Source organism: Triticum aestivum, chromosome 6B (assembly GCF_018294505.1).
Source record: "Triticum aestivum cultivar Chinese Spring chromosome 6B, IWGSC CS RefSeq v2.1, whole genome shotgun sequence".
Lineage (NCBI taxonomy): Eukaryota > Viridiplantae > Streptophyta > Magnoliopsida > Poales > Poaceae > Triticum > Triticum aestivum.
This window is the reverse complement of record NC_057810.1, coordinates 706,803,622-706,819,008: the sequence shown is the minus strand read 5'-3', so window position 1 is coordinate 706,819,008 and position 15,387 is coordinate 706,803,622. Positions and strand designations below refer to the sequence as shown.

Genomic DNA, 15,387 nt, shown 5'->3' with positions numbered 1-15,387 from the left:
ACTAATCCGAGTGAACCAGCTAATTCTAGTTCGTCCACGGACCACACAACGAATGAATGCATCAAGGTTTGAAGACAGTACTACGTACATCCTACAACATCGAATCAGCACAACAAAACCGAAGACCATGCAACCAATGAGCTGCAGCTGCGTCACTGAATTAGGAGCAGAAGAAATTGAGCTTTGCGCCAGATGCAGCTAGCAAGCATAAAGAAAGGGGCGAACATGGAAAGCGAGATACCTTGATTTGGTACAGCTTGAGCCATGCCGACCAGCATCCGTTACTTTGCCGGGTGCCTAGCATCCTCAGTGATGGGGATGACATTGGTCCTCTTCTTGGCCATGTTGACAAGATCCCTACCACTCCGGTGAGAGAACTCAACGGCATACACCAACCCAGTCTGCAAAGTGACAAGACTTCGTTAAGACAACTCACATAAAGCAGCATTCACTTGAAATACACAAAGGAAATAGTGACGAGATCTCACCGGTCCAACAATGTCAGACACATGAGACACGGTTGTTCTAAAGGCAGCTCCGAGGTACATCACACGTGTTCCAGGAGCCTGAACCAAGAACCACAAAGTCAGCTACTACAACAATGGTTCCAGTCTGAATTACATCCTTGACAAAACAAGGTATTCAAACAATCCAGAATGCAAGCGGAGGCACAAAAAGGACTTACAATCCAGATGTTGTCCACACCACCGAGCACAGCAGTAGCCAGCTTGGATCTGAAGGGGTTCCACACCCTATACTCAACCTTGGATGCTTCCTCGTTCTGTACAATTAACAAAACAACAATAAACATCAGTCTACTGCATCTGTAGAACAGTCACGAACATCAATTCAAATCAGCACCAATAAGTGCATCTCTCAGCCAGGACGGGTGCATCATAAGTTTACAAGGAAAGAACTTATAATGACAACATCTTTGCTTAATCCCCCTGGATGGATAGGAATAATGCAACCAAGGCCTAAGTACCTAACTACTAGTATGTACTAACGATAGATACAGATAGCAAGATATTGAAGGAATATGCCCTAGAGGCAATAATAAAGTTATTATTTATTTCCTTATTTCATGATAAATGTTTATTAGTCATGCTAGAATTGTACTAATCGGAAACATAATACATGTGTGAATACATAGACAAACAGAGTGTCACTAGTATGCCTCTACTTGACTAGCTCGTTAGTCAAATATGGTTATGTTTCCTAGCCATAGACATGAGTTATCATTTGATTAACGGGATCACATCATTAGGAGAATGATGTGATTGACCTGACCCATTCCGTTAGCTTAGCACTTGATCGTTTAGTATGTTGCTATTGCTTTCTTCATGACTTATACATGTTCCTATGACTATGAGATTATGCAACTCTCGTTTACCGGAGGAACACTTTGTGTGCTACCAAACGTCACAACGTAACTGGGTGATGATAAAGGTGCTCTACAGGTGTCACCGAAGGTACTTGTTGGGTTGGCATATTTCGATATTAGGATTTGTCACTCCGATTGTCGAAGAGGTATCTGTGGGCCCTCTCGGTAATGCACATCACTATAAGCCTTGCAAGCATTGTGACTAATGAGTTAGTTGTGGGATGATGTATTACGGAACGAGTAAAGAGACTTGCCGGTAACGAGATTAAACTAGGTATTGAGATACCGACGATCGAATCTCGGGCAAGTAACATACCGATGACAAAGGGAACAACATATGTTGTTATGCGGTCTGACCGATAAAGATCTTCGTAGAATATGTAGGAGCCAATATGGGCATCCAGGTTCCGCTATTGGTTATTAACCAGAGAGGTGTCTCGGTCATGTCTACATAGTTCTCGAACCCGTAGGGTCCGTACGCTTAACGTTCGTTGACGATATAGTACTATGAGTTATGTTTGTTGGTGACCGAATGTTGTTCGGAGTTTCGGATGAGATCACGGATATGACGAGGTACTCCGGAATGGTCCGGAAGTAAAGATTGATATGTGGATAGTAGTGTTTGATCTCCGGAAGGGTTCCGGAATCCATCGGAAGGGGTTCCGGATGTTTCCCGAAATGTTTGGGCACGAAAACACTTTATCTCGGCCAAAGGGGAAAACCCACAAGGTTTTTGGAAAGCACAAAAGGAAGTTTTGCGGAGTCCAGGGGCCAGACGCCAGGGTCCCTGCCGTTTGGGTCCAAACGCCGGGAACCCTGGCGTCTGGCCCTGGAGTCCGAGAAGGACTCTTGCCTTTCGGGTGAAACTGACTTTGTGGAGGCTTTTACTCCAAGTTTCGATCCCAAGGCTCAACATATAAATAAAGGGGTAGGGCTAGCACCCAAGACAGATCAAGAAACACCAAGCCGTGTGCTGGCAACCCCGTCCCCTCTAGTTTATCCTCCGTCATAGTTTTCGTAGTGCTTAGGCGAAGATCTGCGGAGATTGTTCTTCACCAACACCATCACCACGCCATTGTGCTACCGGAACTCATCTACTACTTCACCCCTCTTGCTGGATCGAGAAGGCAAGGACGTCATCGAGCTGAACGTGTGCCGAATGCGGAGGTGCCGTGCTTTCGGTAATTGGATCGGTCGGATCGTGAAGACTTTTGACTACATCAACCGCGTTGATATAACGCTTCCGCTGACGGTCTATGAGGGTACGTAAACGATACTCTCCCCTCTCATTGCTATGCATCACCATGATCTTGCGTGTACGTAGAATTTTTTTTGAAATTACTATGTTCCCCAATAGATATATGCATACCGCATACCAGATACAACATATAATGATCAAACTAATGTATAACAATTACATTATTATCTATTTAAGTTTTTATCTGGTACAAACAAACTCCAGAATGCCACAGAGAAGAGAACAGAAACATGCCACACGCGTAACATAATTGCTTTCCCACCTGATAGGCTGATACTGCAACCAGAAGTAGGATTGCCTAGTAGGAGCATGTGTCCGATCTACCCATGTTGTCTAAATTGTTTAAGGGTCTGTCTATGTCACATCTAGATGTGAGATAATACCTCACATCTAAGGTGACGTCATCCTCTAAATTCTGTCCCCACCTCGTTGACAAACAAAAAATCAGCTTGTTTGATTGTCGATCTCCCACATGCCGTTGTTTGTATGTCGTCAACCCTCCCACCCAGCCCGACTACCCTTCCACCTGGTGGGCCTTGTTAGTTGGGCTTTGTATTGTATTTATGTTTGTTTGTTTGAAAAAAGCAAGATCTGCTCACAGGCCTGGGCCTTGTTTGTTAAAGAAAAGAACTTGCTTGCTTGTAAAAGAAGTTGGGTGGCTGGGAAAGTAGGAAAAATCCTAGTAGCGAGTCACGCACTGGCGTGCTAGATCTTGTGTCATTAGTAAGCTAACTCTAATTTACATGAAGTTCTATACACTGATATTTATGTTCCATTTTTTCTGACAAAATATGGCCTATATATGACAACTAAAAGTATTCTTACATTTTTCAGGGAGCACTGTTGCAGAAAAAGAAAAAGGGAAACATTATAATTCAGTGTTCGAATGCACAAAATTTTCATTCATTTTCACTTGGACAACCTAATCCTGCCTAAAAAGCAATAAAATAACTCCATCTTATGTTTTTCATTGGTTCTAGACTAACATTGTTACATGAGTCTAGCGTTTGTGCAACCAAAATTACATTTCATAGCATGGAACAAACAATGATAATATACTGTCAATAAAAACCTATAAACATCTAATCACCACAAAAAAGTAGTACCGTTGCTCATTGTCCAAAATAAGTACTACACAACTCAGCATGCAACAGGCAAACCTGATAGACCGACAGTGTTACTACACCTCTTAACAAAGTATTCAGAAACTGGACCACACATCAAGCAAATTTATTTACAAAGAGAAAATGGACACCAACACTCCGCCGTCGCCGCTCGGACACATCCGATAACTTAAAAAGATTTGAAAAACATCAGAAAGCATGTATATCATAAAACTCGATAATGCAGGGTATATCAGGCACCGATACAAAAATGTTAGCTGACATAGACTGACCTTGCTGTCAAGCTTCTAACAAATTTCATAAACAAACAAAGTTAGATAGTCCATGTAGCCACCTTGGCACCTTGCAAAAAAACAAAAAGGCCTCCAATCTAAACCATTAGGCTAACACCACAGGGTCTAAAAAACACACAAAAAAATATCAGTGTCGGTGTGTGAAACAAACAAACCCAGAAAAACATTGATAAAATTTTCCTCACTTCTCTGCCTGCCACAACAATCTGTAGGTTGATCAATCTAAAAATTCTGGGAGACTGTTGATGACATCCACCTTCACAAATACTGATCGGGTTTCCCTGCTTCCATTCTCACATGCTTGCACCTTGTGGGGAAACAAAAAATATCATTGTTAAAAATGTGTTGTGAAACTATGACAAAATAGGCCCTTGAAAAAAACAAAAAAAAGTGAACCAAAGTAGGAAACAACTTCTGTTTCTAGATACTGAACTTTCTGTTTGGGAACAAATTGTTGTTTTGACTATGTACCAACCATTTACCCTGTTCGCTCATTTGGTCCAGCTTATTAGTTACTTAACCCTATACTACAGCAGGAAACATCGATGAGTGTACCCACAAACAAAAAAAGATAAGAAGAAAATAATGTTCAAAGTATCTTCATCATTGACAGTGGTATAATTTTTTGCAATAAATATTGAATGCGGGTAGGATCATCATTACAGGGCCTTGGAATGGGCATGTCATATATACAACTTTTACTTGTTGCAGACAATGAGGTTTGTCGATAAAAAAACATCAGAAAAAACAAATAGAGACAAGGGAAAAGTGAGGTTGAATGCTTTTGCTTGTGTGTTTATGTACCCAGAATGTATATGCTAGTTCGCCATAGTTGAACTATGATCTGATGTGTGCTGAGATAAGGAGCACCAAACCACTAAAAAATGACCCCCTAGTTTACATAAAATGTTGAATGGAAAAACACTATGGGCTCTCCCCTAGTTGCTAGTCAAGTCGACCGTGGATTTGCAACTAGTACAACAACACCTATGGGCCCTAGTTATGAGTCGGGGGTGGACTCGTGACTGGGACAACAAAAACAGAACTACAAACCCTAGTTGCGAGTCGAGGGTGAACATCTAACTAGGAGGAAAACAAACTGCATGCTGAGTTGCGAGTCGAGGGTGGAATTGCAACTGGGACAATAAAATAGAACTACGGGCCGAGCTGCTGGGACTTGCAACAAAGAAAAAACTATAGGCTAGTTGCGAGTTGGGGCGGACATTAAACTAGGAGAAAACAAACTGCGGACCCGGTTGCGAGTCAAGGGTGCATTTGCAGCTATGACAACAACAAAAACTACAGGCCTCAGTTGCGGCTCGAGAATGGACTTGCAACTAGGACAACAACAACTACAGACTCAGTTACGAGTCAAGGGTGGACTTGCAACTGGGACAAAAACAAACTATGAGCCCCGGTTGCGAGTCGAGGGTTGGCTTGCCACTGGGCCTAGTTGCGAGTTGAAGGCGGACTTGCAACTCGGACAACTACACAAAACTAACATATCATTTGTGATTCGAGGATGGACTTGCAAATGGGACAATAATATACTACATGCCCAATTGAGTGTCGAGCATGGATTTGCAAGTGGGATGAAAAACAAAATACATGTCCAATTGCAAGTTGGGGGTGGACTTGCAACTAGGGTGAAAACACAAAACAACACCCTCCCGAGTTTCAAGTCGAGGGTGGACTTGCAATTGGGCCGACAGAAACCGCTAGTTTCAGGTCGCGGGTCTAATTGCAACTACTATGAAACAAGAACAAAAAACAACCCCCCGACTTGCGAGTCGAGGGTGGACCTGCAATTAGGCAACTACAAAACAACACCCTCCCGAGTTGTAGATGAGGGTGGACTTGCAGCAGGGCCGACAGAAATCCCTAGTTGCAGGTCAAGGGTCTAATTGCAACTACTATGAAACAAGAACAAAAAACAACACCCCCTCGACTTGCGAGTCGAGGGTGGACTTGCAACTAGGGCAACTACAAAACTACCACCTCCCGAGTTGCGAGTACACTGTTGACTTATAACTGGCGCAATTACAAACTACATCCTCGAGTTCCAAGTCGGGGGTGGACTTGCAACTGGGGTGAAAATAAACAACACCCTCCCGAGTTGCGAGTACATGGTTGACTTGCAACTGGGGCGATTACAAACTACATCTCAGGTGAAAACAAAACAACACCCTCCCAAGTTGCGAGTCGAGGGTAGACTTGCAACTGGGCCGACAGAAACCCCTAGTTGCATGTCGAGGGTCTAATTGCAACTACTATGAAACAAGAACAAAAACAACACCCCCCGAGTTGCGAGTTGATGGTGGACTTGCAACTAGGGCAACTACAAAACTACCCCCACCCGTGAGTCGGGGGTGGACTTGTAACTAGGACAACAACAAACTACGAGCTCAGTTGCAAGTCGAGAGTGGACTCGCAACTAAGATGAAAAACAAAATAGAGGCCCAGTTGCGAGTCGAGGGTGGACTTGCAACTAGAACAACAACAAACTATGGGCCTAGTTAGGGTCGAGGGTGAACTTACAACTTTGAGAATAACAAAAGAATGAACCTGGTTGTGAGTCGAGGATGGACCTGCAATTAGGACAACTATGAAACAACACGCCCGGTTGCGAGTAAATGGTCGACATGCAACTGGGATGAAACAAACTATGGACCCAGTTGCGAGTCAAATGTGGAATTGCAACCGGAGTATAAAACAAAAGACATGTCTAGTTGCGAGTCGAGGGTGGGCTTGCAAGAGGGAGAACTATGAGGCCAGTTGCGAGTCGAAGGTGGACTTGCAACTGAGATAGCTACGAAACTACAAACCCAGTTGCGAGTCAAGGGTCGACATGCAACTGGGATCAAAAAAACTACAATCCTAGTTGCGAGTCAAGGATGAACTTGCAACTAAGATGAAAAGACAAAATACAGGCCAAGTTGCGAGTCAAGGGTGGGCTTCCAACGAGGATAAAACAAACTATGGGCCTTGCTAGTTGCGAATCAAGGATGGACTTGTAACTGGGACAACTGTACAAAACTATGATATGAGTTGCGAGTCAATGTTGAGTTTGTAAGTGTGACAACTACAAACTGTGACCTTAATTGCGAGCCAAGGGTAGACTTACAACTGGGATAAAAAACAAACCACATGCCTAGTTACAAGTCAATGGCGAGCTTGCAACTGGGACAACTACACAAAACTACAAAACTATAACAATTGCAAACTATGAGCCGAGTTACGAGCAAAAGATGGACTTGCAACCAGGTGAGTCTGAAGGTAGACTTGCAACTGGGACAAGCGCATAACCTACCTCTTTGACTTCTATGACATTGCCAAATGACATGAGCACTCAAGAACGCGTGCAAAAAATGCCCACTAAAAACATATGTACAACACGGGCGGGACGACAAATGAATAGAAGGGAACAAAGCGATAGAGGAATACATTGGCCGACATGCAAGATAAAAAATTTACACTAAATTACAACATCAAGATCCGATGGAACATTGCTAATTTTATCTTGATAAAGCTTAGAAGAAATGGGAGACAATGTGAAAATGAACAAAGAAGGTAACAACCGCGATAGACCTTCGCTTTTCTTGTCTCTTCTAATTCTACACCGTGGCCTAGAAATAACGTAGAGAAATGGCTTGTCAGCGCGGCACAATAATGGGCAGAAAAGTGTGAGCCAAAGTGACCAACAAAAGGATGCGCGACAAACAAAATATCGACCAACAAGGCGGGGATAGCACTTGCATAAAAATTAGAAAAACTAAATCAACCGGTAAAAAACTTAGATGAGACATCATCAAAAATCATCTAGATGCGATTTTGCAATTTAGTATAAAGGTTTCGACTGGACAAATGGAGGGCAAAAGCCACGCCAGACAAAACAAAATACATGAACCGTACAACAATTAATCATCTGGAGAGAATTAGCAAATAGTCAATCTGATTTGTACAAAAAACAAAATTCAAAAAATTATAACAGTTTTCTTTTCGAAAATCACAAACAACTCACAGTTTTTAAAGGCAAATGAACAACTCGCATTTTTTTGAGGTGGTCGAACAACTCAGATGGACGTGAAATGATCGGGGGACAAAGAAAAAAACCAGGCCCAAACACTGACACAAGGAACACATGCCAATAAACAATGACTAAGGACATAATGGGCCCAAGAAACGCAGCAACAATGCGAGCACAACGGACGCGGCAAACTACATGAATCAAGGGCTCGTGTAACACCCCAAAATTTTAACCTTGTTTTATAAATTAAAATTTTGCCAGGAAACTAAAACTTTTATTTTCTGGATTTCCTTCTGATTTCAGAACCACTCTTTTCCTTATTATTATGGAGTTTTTACCCCAAGTGAAAACTTTTCAATCATTGTTGGACTTATTTTCCCTCTCAAATAAAACAATTCTTTTATCAGTGGGATTATCTATATAATTATTTTCCCCCTGAGCTTTATTTCTCTAAATTGGTTCTTCATAAGTTTTAGGGTTCCATTTGCACTGCAACCCTTTGATAAATTCTTTTAAAAATCCCACCAAAATTTGGGGATGTCACGTGATGTTTTTAAATCACTTTTATGCAAAAAGATATTTCATTCTTTGGATATTTTGAGCTCTGCATCAAATTTTCAAATCTGGTCCAGAGAGCAATTTTACACTACAACCTATTTAAATATTTCTTTAAAACCTCTACCAAAATTTTGGGATGTCAGTACGAGCATATTATTCCACTTTATGCAAAAACCCAGTGATGTTCTTTGAAAAATTTGAGTGAATCAACCTCACTTTCATTCTGGTCCAACTTGATGGTTTGTACAGCAACCATATTTTTGCTTGCCCCTTTGCCCTTGATCCTTTCTCCTGCTTATAGCACACCCTACAAAACCCTTATGTCCAGGAGGATGGGCTCGTTGGAATATTTTTGGTTCACGAAATAATGCCATTTACCTCCTGTCCAAAAATTGAAGTTCTGCAAAACTTGCACTAACAAGTTTGTGCTTTTCACAAACTAACCTCACCACCCTCTTATTCATCTAAAGAGACCCCAATCTGGAAGAATTGTCCACTCCAAGAAATGCCTAGGTGCCCGTGGCATTTTGTCAAACACCTTGAGAGCATGAACAGATTTGGCATGAGTTTTAGTTTGCACTATGAACTTGCTTCCCTTGCCTAACCACCTTGTCCAATAGACTCCCAGTTACTCCTAACCTAGGTCTATTAAACCCCAACCTCCCCCGAGACCTCTAGCACGCCCTGGCATTTTGTCGAGCACGTCCCGTGCATGCTCTGGGCGCGAGCAGAGCACGCGTTTTGCACGTGCCGCGCCCGAGCCGCCGCGTCGCGCCCCTGGGTTTGCCCACACTGCAGAGCCGCGCCATGCACTCTCCCTCTCACCGCATCACGCCAAGCAGCCCGGGCACCCTACAGCACCGCCGTCAGGGCACTCTTGGCGGCACGCCGGCGTCCGTAGTGCGCCTCTGCCACGGATGGCGCCGCCCGAGCCTCCTCCGTTCGCCAGCTGCCCTCGTGAGCAGGCCGTCCTCATCCGCTCGCCCTTCCGACCCCGCTAGCCTCCACCACGTCACCCTGCCGCAAACAGAGCGGCGGTTCACCGGCAAGCTTATCCGCAGTCACGGGAACCGACCTCGCCGGGCTATATAAAGCCCTCTCGATCCTGCCTAGGCTCATCAGCAGCCTCTCTCGAGCCGTAGGAAGCCTCCCCCCTCCCCAGTTGGCCAGGGGCCACTCTCTTCCCCAACTCCGGCAGAATCGGCCGCCACCTCGCTCCGGCAAAATACGGCCAAGGCCAAAGCCCCCAGACCCCTCCCGTGCTTCCATCCTCCTCCCCATGACCCTACGGAGCCGCCCAACACCTCAGACCCGCTCGGGAACCACCATAGCCAGAATCCCCAAAAGCTCCCGAGGCCACCTCCGCTGAGGAGCTCACCGCCGGTGACTCCCTCCGTCCCCACCTGCCTGGCGACCACCGGGAGGACCGCCCTGGAGTGGCGGATCCATCCCCGCCCTCGGGGCCCCGCGAGGAGCAGCCAATCGCCGGGGATGATCACCGGAGTCCCGCCTCCGCTCGGGCAGAGGAAGAGGAGGGCAGGACGACTGGTCAAACCTGACCAGTGGGCCTCCCGGACCCACTGTCAGTGACCCCGCACCTGTCCACGTGGGTTAAGTGGAAGCGTATTTCCGGAGTACGTCTTCGACGTGTTCATTTTCGAATCATTTTTTTTCTTTTTTCTATTTTATTAAAAAACAGAATATTGACTAAACTTTGACTGGCTATAACTTTTTAAATATAACTCCAAATGAATTGATTCTTTTTCCTACCTCCCTCAAATTTAGTATAGTTTATTTTCAGATTTATTTAAAAAAATTCAGACAACTTTTTGGTACTGTTTTCGAAACTATATATTGATTCAAAAATATTTTTAATAGGATTTTGGAGAGAAGATAAAGCTTTCAAAAGTTTTGGAGTGCACCATGCCTCCCCACAACTTGAAGGCAAGCATCCTGAACCCTGGCATAATATTTTTGGTGTGTTGGTTGACACGATTATAACACCACCTCATTTCGGAGAACTCGTTATTTTATGTGGTGATACGATAATTTGCATGTATGCATATTGGAGATTTCCTTGCTGTTGGAAACATATATTCTTGTGATGATAATCATCCTCGAATGCCTTGCATGCATGCCGGAAAGAAATCCGGGAAAGCCTCTGCCTTGGGTAGGCGTGAGCTTGTCTCCGGTCTCCGTCGGGACGGCTATGTCCGGTATGGCATGGTAAGGTATAGTGAGTGGTGATTCTGTTGGTTGAAATATATTTGTTATACATATCATGCAGGGAATACTTAAGCCTCCTGAGTCAGCCGTAGATCGAGTTTTGTTCCAGTAACCCCCATACTTGGTTCGTGCTGCCACTTGTCCCTGCCGTAGGTAGGGTATGGTTCAGTAAGTTGTCAACCCTTGTCTTGGCACACACCGTACAGAGAGGCCATGGTGGAAGATACCGGCTGCATCCGGTAGGCATGCCACCTGGTCCGGGAGCATGGGTGTTTCCGGTTGGGACCGAGAGGGGGGCACCCCTTAGAGCGCGCGATAGAAATTTGATCCCATGCTACGCGAGGTTGTAGCCTCCCCACTTAGAGTTTTACTTAACAAGTGTCGTGGGTGATTCCAGACACGAGTAAAGTTAAGCTAGTGTGTGCAAGTCAGGCGTGTTTTCGACTAAATTAAAAGACCGTAGACGGAATTAGTCCCGATGGACTAAAGAAATCCGTTACTCGTGGGTAAAGGGTACACCCTCTGCAGAGGTATTAAACCTATTTGAATAGCCGTGTCCATGGTTAAGGAATACAGTCTGGGTCGGGTCAAGTGTCGGTCTTAGTGTCGGTCTTCGGAGGAGAAACTGCTAAACCAGAACATGGGTCATGATTTGTGACTTGTGTTGATTATGATGATTGTGATTATTTTTATCATGGACTAACTATTGTCATTACTTGATTTATTGAGTATCCCTGGGACGATTTTACCTCCTGGATATTCACTGTTATTTACCTTCATTATAAGCCCTTTATGTGGCGTCGCACAGACGCCCGACTGTGGCATGCTTGTTATTTATTTACTTTATAAGCCCTTTATGTGGCGTCGCGCAGACGCCCGACTGTGGCATGCTTGTTATTTATTTACTTTATAAGCCCTTTATGTGGCATCGCGCAGACGCCCGTCTGTGGCATGCTTGTTATTTATTTACTTTATAAGCCCTTTATGTGGCGTCACGCAGACGCCCGACTGTGGCATGTTTGTTATTTATTTACTTTATAAGCCCTTTATGTGGCGTCGTACAGACGCCCGACCATGGCATGCTTGTTATTTATTTACTTTATAAGCCCTTTATGTGGCGTCACACAGACGCCCAACTGACGCATGCTTCATATTATGGCCCTTTCGAGGCGTCGCTTCAGACACCCGATCGGTGCTTGTTATTTTTACCCCTTTATTGCATATTCATGTTGCATATAAATAACCTGGTTGCATGCACCAAAGATTTTATTTTATGACTGACAATGTGGTCATAGAATATTTCAGCGCATGATTATCATTTATATTATACCCGTGTTCATAATGTTTGCGAGTACATTTAAAGTACTCACTGGCTTGTCCCTGGCTATTGTCTTGGCCAGATTTCTTGCATGGAGAGGAGCGTTGCGATGACAGCCCCGGAACCTACGCAATGGTGATAGCAGCCTCGCGAAGATAGGAGTTAACCTGGTCAGCTGTTCCTGTGGGAAATGGAGTTCCATGGACACTGATGATCCACAAAACGCTTCCGCCATCAACCACTAGAAACCATTTGTTGTACTCCCAGGCCAGAATGGTCTTGTACTACATTTTTTTATTTTTCTTGGAATTTCTGTATCAAGTTGGTGCCTTATCAGCTAACAGTAATCCTGGGGATGGTGAGCACAACGGCCATTTTCTGGAAATTAATACCCGGAAAACCGGTCGTGACAAACTTGGTATCAGAGCCAGGCTGACCATTGGCTAACCCTATCTTAGCTAGGTCGAAAAACTTAGGCAAACCAACCCACCAGACCTTAACCTAATCCCAGCCAAGCTTCTCGTGCAAGATAGACACACAGTGACCCGACACCTTTTGGCATTCGGTGCCCAACCTATCACCCTAGCCTGTTGATCATGCGCCAGTGACCGACACATAATCTGTCTTATTCGCAAGCGTGCGAAGGAAGACTCCGTCCCTTTTTCTATAAAAAGGGCACGCTAGCCTCAACACAGCACAACCCAGCCTATTCCTCAAACTGAGCCAGAATGCCTGGCCCCATCGTGCACAATGAGACCACAGCAACCAACCTTGGAGGTTTTGTGACCGTGCTCACAAACCTCACCCGCCGTGCCTTCGCGTTAGAAGAGCCCCCAGAATACGTTGTTTACCAAGGATCCATAAGCGGTGAGAGCCGTCAATTCTGGGCCACAGTGCATATTTATGGTAGGGGTCTATTGCCAGAACGCCCCTACAGGTTCACCGGAAGGACAACTTCCTTTGAGCCACAAGCCATCCAACTAGCTGCTCGAGAGGCTATAGTTCAACTCCAGCATTTGTCGCCCAGAGTTAACTGTCGCTCGTTCTACTACTACCCCAGCCGTAACGGATATGGTAGACCACCCCAAGTTGCCAACATAGATCACGAGACGGATCCTGCTTTGTTGCACTTAGTGCACTATGTAGGTGCACTAGAGGAACTGTTCGATCAAATCACCATTGATCTGGTCGTAGCTCGTGGAGAGCTGATTCGCCGAGCCCCAGGAAGAAGAGAAGATGAGCCCGACACCGACAACCCAGTCATGCTGTTCGGACAACCGATCGAGACCTTGAGGTCTGTCCCAGCCATCAACGAAAATACCTTGATGACCCCAGAAGTGCTTCGTCGCCTTTTGGGAACGTGCTCCAACGGGATTGTGGCCAACAATCCCCGAGATGGTCATCATCGCTACCCCGACCCTGCAGTTCCTCAACCCCCTCCAGCTAATCCTGACGGTGAGAACCGTGGAGAAACCCCGACGTCCACAAGGCAAGCCCGCTTAGATATTAACGAGGTAGACTGAGTCACCCGAGCAGTACCGAGTCTTAGTATGTCCTCGCCTTGTAACTGTGTGATCCTGTATCGCCGTAATTAAATACTGTTTGCCTGTGCACCCCTATTTTTGTTATAAGCATGCATGAATAGGTTGATGTGCGATTGCATTTTTTTTATCCCAAGCGTAGCTGCCAAAGACCAACCTCGACGACGCAAGTTTGTGCTATGAATAAACCTTTTTGGTTTCAGCTAACAGGAATGATATTTTCAAAACAACCCCTAATAAATCTCGAGGACGAGATTTTTCTTAAGGGGGGTAGTGTTGTAACACCCCAAAATTTTAACCTTGTTTTATAAATTAAAATTTTGCCAGGAAACTAAAACTTTTATTTTCTAGATTTCCTTCTGATTTCAGAACCACTCTTTTCCTTATTATTATGGAGTTTTTACCCCAAGTGAAAACTTTTAAATCATTGTTGGACTTATTTTCTCTATCAAATAAAACAATTCTTTTATCAGTGGGATTATCTATATAATTATTTTCCCCCTGAGCTTTATTTCTCTAAATTGGTTCTTCATAAGTTTTAGGGTCCCATTTGCACTGCAACCCTTTGATAAATTCTTTTAAAAATCCCACCAAAATTTGGGGATATCATGTGATGTTTTTAAATCACTTTTATGCAAAAAGATATTTCATTCTTTGGATATTTGAGCTCTGCATCAAATTTTCAAATCTGGTCCAGAGAGCAATTTTACACTACAACCTATTTAAATATTTCTTTAAAACCTCTACCAAAATTTTGGCATGTCAGTAGGAGCATATTATTCCACTTTGTGCAAAAACCCAGTGATGTTCTTTGAAAAATTTGAGTCAATCAACGTCACTTTCATTCTGGTCCAACTTGATGGTTTGTACAGCAACCATATTTTTGCTTGCCCTTTTGCCCTTGATACTTTCTCCTTCTTATAGCACACCCTACAAAACCCTTATGTCCAGGAGGATGGGCTCGTTGGAATATTTTTGGTTCACGAAATAATGCCATTTACCTCCTGTCCAGAAATTGAAGTTCTACAAAACTTGCACTAACAAGTTTGTGCTTTTCACAAACTAACCTCACCACCCTCTTATTCATCTAAAGAGACCCCAATCTGGAAGAATTGGCCACTCCAAGAAATGCCTAGGTGCCCGTGGCATTTTGTCAAACACCTTGAGAGCATGAACAGATTTGGCATGAGTTTTAGTTTGCACTATGAACTTGCTTCCCTTGCCTAACCACCTTGTCCAATAGACTCCCAGTTACTCCTAACCTAGGTCTGTTAAACCCCAACCTCCCCCGAGACCTCTAGCACGCCCTGGCATTTTGTCGAGCACGTCCCGTGCGTGCTCTGGGCGCGAGCAGAGCACGCGTTTTGCACGTGCCGCGCCCGAGCCGCCGCGTCGCGCCCCTGGGTTTGCCCACACTGCAGAGCCGCGCCACGCACTCTCCCTCTCACCGCATCACGCCAACCAGCCCGGGCACCCTGAGTCAGCCGTAGATCGAGTTTTGTTCCAGTAACCCCCATAATTGTTTCGTGCTGCCACTTGTCCCTGCCGTAGGTAGGGTATGGTTCAGTAAGTTGTCAACCCTTGTCTTGGCACACACCGTATAGAGAGGCCATGGTGGAAGATACCGGCTGCATCCGGTAGGCATGCCACCTGGTCCG

The 15,387-nt window shown here is 44.7% G+C and overlaps 1 long non-coding RNA gene across 1 annotated transcript; it reads right to left on the bottom strand.

Moving 5' to 3' along the window:
* Window positions 1-268: 268 nt before the first annotated feature.
* On the bottom strand, window positions 269-700 carry LOC123135043 (uncharacterized). Its single transcript, XR_006465805.1, has 3 exons — window positions 686-700; window positions 489-566; window positions 269-401 (listed from the first exon to the last, which is right to left on the bottom strand). It is a non-coding gene; the product is annotated as an uncharacterized lncRNA (long non-coding RNA).
* Between the last annotated feature and the right edge of the window lie 14,687 nt (window positions 701-15,387).